This window comes from Etheostoma spectabile, chromosome 20 (genome assembly GCF_008692095.1).
Source record: "Etheostoma spectabile isolate EspeVRDwgs_2016 chromosome 20, UIUC_Espe_1.0, whole genome shotgun sequence".
NCBI lineage: Eukaryota > Metazoa > Chordata > Actinopteri > Perciformes > Percidae > Etheostoma > Etheostoma spectabile.
In genome coordinates this window covers 4,038,468-4,041,824 of record NC_045752.1, presented here as the reverse complement: position 1 = coordinate 4,041,824, position 3,357 = coordinate 4,038,468, and the positions used below count along the sequence as shown (strand labels likewise).

The window sequence follows — 3,357 nt, the reverse complement described above, 5'->3', positions numbered from 1 at the left end:
TTCTACGTCACTAGCCGAGACGAGGTGGCTAACCGTAGCACATGCTAGCGCTAGCATGCGAGCTCTTTCTCAATAGCAGAACACTGCTACAACACACTGGTTCACAATAATCTACAAAAAAATATTTTTCCACAAGTGCAAATGAAATTGAAATTTGTGAAAGTGAAATTTTTCAACTTTATGGTAATGAGCCATGCCGCGGTTCAGTGGCAAGCAGCGGCTAACGCCAGCCGCCAATCGGAATATAGACGTCCTTTGCGCTGGCTGATCCCGGAGAAACATACAATGTAAACTTTCGTTCCTACAAAAACATTAATTCTGAAGACAAGCTCATAATCGCCGTTGCTATAACATATAACGTTTTTACATAGGGACCAGTTAACGTTACCTGCGGGCCACATCTTCTCTAATGGAGGCTTCTTCTCTTCTTCTCTCAGTGGCTAATGAGCAAGCTAACTGCTAACAGACACCGCTGCGACCATTTAACAATACAACTTCTGTTAATATATATGTAATTTATAAAAGGTATCTAGTGTCAGTGTATTGGCCGTGGCTGAGGTCGAACAGAGAACGCTGCCACGTCAGAGCGGCCAAAGCGTCAAAAAGCTTCCCCGTACTTTTTGACAAGCGTCCTTGCCAGGGCGGCCAGAGCATTTTTGCAGCTCAAGTCATTGGCGGTGTGTACGTACGGAAAGAGTTATCTAGCTTACCTAGTTACTGCGCATGTGCAACTGCCAACAAAGATAGTATAGAAGTAAGATGTCTCACTCTGCAGCTATAACAGACCTAAACAAACAGGGTGAAAAGAGGATCTGCAGCAATGTGCCGTACAAACAAAAATATGGTGTTTTTTGAAAATTAAACCATATAAACCTATCCTGGTACAACCTCAAAATACAGTTATAAACCTGAAAATGAGCGTATAATGGGTGCTTTAAGGTGAGGGCAGTTCAGCCTCCTTACTAGCTTTTACCACATGAAGTGGTAAGTAAATGCACACAGCCGCTTTAAGTTCTGCAGAAAACGTACCCAGTGCTGCTGATGGTGTCCCTTACAGTAAATATGCTGGAGAAATTCTGCAAACATGTCTCCCTCATCTGGTCTCAGTAGGTAATTACTGGGCCTTTATCGTGTGATCAGCTTAAGGCGAATTGGCATTTCAAGATGTGTTACCTCAATTTATTTCTACTTTTACTTGTTGGCATGCTGAGTAAAATAGGAAATATAGTCATCCTGCAACGATGCTGCCTTAAGGAACATGCTAAATTGAAATATACGCATGTCTATACATTAAGCATTTGTCAATGCACTTACAGCAAAACCACAATAAGTTTCTGGAGACATTTTCAATTCTGAAACGCCACCATGTTTTTATTGAAATTATCAAATGTTATAAGACATTTAACGGACTTCACCTTAGTGTCCTTCAAACCAAGAAAAACAAAAACGTTTTTGAAAATGATCCATTAAAAACACTCCAATAAGTAACAATTATGACCGTATACATTGTTAAATAAATATCTGCGCCTCCTCTGATGTAAAATACACCACTCCCACTTATAAATTAAGGCTGAATGCAGCTTAGTCTGACTGCGCGAAAACAATTTCATTTGCATCATTCATGCAATTCTAACTAGACTGCTAAAAAAAACTGAGCAGTAACCTAAAACGTCAGTAGAAAAAGAAAACCATTAAAAAAAGATGACAGTCCAAGACTACAACAACTTTCTATTACCTGCTTTACGCAAGTGACAAAATATTGCACAAAAGTTAAGGATCGTGACACAAAAATAACATGAAAATACTAAATCAAAAAGCACTTTTAAGACCCAAATCTGAAGCTTATAATGTGAATATTCTTTTCGGAAGGGCAACAGATTAAAAAGGGGCATTTACTGAAGCGAAAGGGAACTTATTACGGGGCGGTGGGGGGGGAAGGGTTTTTTAAAAGCAAATATTAAAAAGTGTGATCAGGTACTGTTGCCAGAAATTACTTATTTGTTTCTCTTATCAGTGGTTCCTCTGTTCAACTTGTGGTCAAGTTAAATCAACACCAATTACGGTACCAATAATAATGTTCCACCGGTCAACCACCTTGGAGAACAAGACAATCTACCAAACTCCTCACTATTAAAAGATGAGCTGTGACATGCCAATGATTGTTTCTAAATGGATGGCATAAGTAAACAAAGCCTCACTAGTTAAAAGTAATCCCGACTAGACAAAGCTCAGCGCAATGGGTTTGGGTCTGAAAGACAAAATCTTCAAGTGAACAACGTATACTTATTTGCCATGTTGTAAATGGCCCTCCCCAAACAGCCAGGTATCAAAACGCAGATTTGCTGAGCCAGATGTCAATAAATAAGCCTTTGATTCTACTCAACATGTTAATTGTGTTACTTTTGAATAAAAGTTGCTTCATGAAACAATACACTTCCTTCAAGAGTCTGCGTACAGGTTAAATAATCTCTTCTCTAACAACTAACATTGGTCCGTATATTGTTAACCTGTCTCAGACGTTTAGAAGCCTCCAGTAGAAACACTTTCTAACGGCCTGCTTTTGCTTCACCGGGGAGCTTTCATTAACACTGCAGATTTACCAATAGAAAAATAATACAACAAATACAACAAAACTCCAAATCTAAAAAACAATGCAAATAAAAAAAGAAACAAACCAAACAAAACTTTCAGCAAAAAGAAATAAAATTTAATGGTTTATGCTCAATGTGAAACAACTGAAAAAAGAAAATAAAGCAAATATAAACTGAAATCATGAATAAAGGCCATTCATTTCTTTCCAAACTTGAGCTATTGAGATACGCACTCACCCAAACAAGTTAGTAACTTACATGCTAACAAATGGAAATATATGCCTTTAGAAAGAAAAGAAAAAAATGATTCAAAACAAAAATACAAATTAACTCAAAATAAAAGCAAAAAAAGAAATTGAACGGCACACTGAGCCAAAGTGATGTTACCCTCAGTCAGCGTCAGATATATCCTTAGTACCGCTTCAAAAGAAAAATAGGTATATATTTACCTTACATCTGCTCAGAGAATTCTTGTGTGGTAATAGGATCAAATCTCTCCCTGCCTTTGGTCCATCCTAATTCCCTACTCATTGACTGGGGTTCATATTCTACATGCCTTTTCCTGAATTACAACTTATAACAAAAAGACACTTTACACAGGGATGACAAAACAGAAACATTTCCCTCCAGAGCTTGTCATGTTTAAAATTGTTAACCTGGTAGGAGGCTGAGCAAAAGTCATAGATTAACATGGAAAAGACTGATATTCATAGTAATCTAAAGCAGATTGGTTAAAAGTGCTTTGCTCTTAGATTGACTAGAGACA

At 37.7% G+C, this 3,357-nt stretch overlaps 1 protein-coding gene and 2 gene segments (V, D, J or C); 1 reads left to right on the top strand and 2 right to left on the bottom strand.

The window, feature by feature from the left end:
* The window catches only part of LOC116670018 (Ig kappa chain V-VI region XRPC 44-like), a 39,840-nt gene that overhangs the window by 12,586 nt on the left and 23,897 nt on the right, over positions 1–3,357 (top strand).
* LOC116670019 (Ig kappa chain V-III region MOPC 63-like) overlaps positions 1–3,357 on the bottom strand; it is a 62,121-nt gene that overhangs the window by 36,936 nt on the left and 21,828 nt on the right.
* The window catches only part of elavl1a (ELAV like RNA binding protein 1a), a 7,950-nt gene continuing 7,142 nt past the window's right edge, over positions 2,550–3,357 (bottom strand). For all 6 annotated transcript variants that reach the window (XM_032500240.1, XM_032500241.1, XM_032500242.1 and 3 more), the window contains one exon: positions 2,550–3,357. This exon is cut by the window's right edge and continues 941 nt beyond it. The gene's annotated coding sequence lies outside the window, so the exon portion shown is untranslated.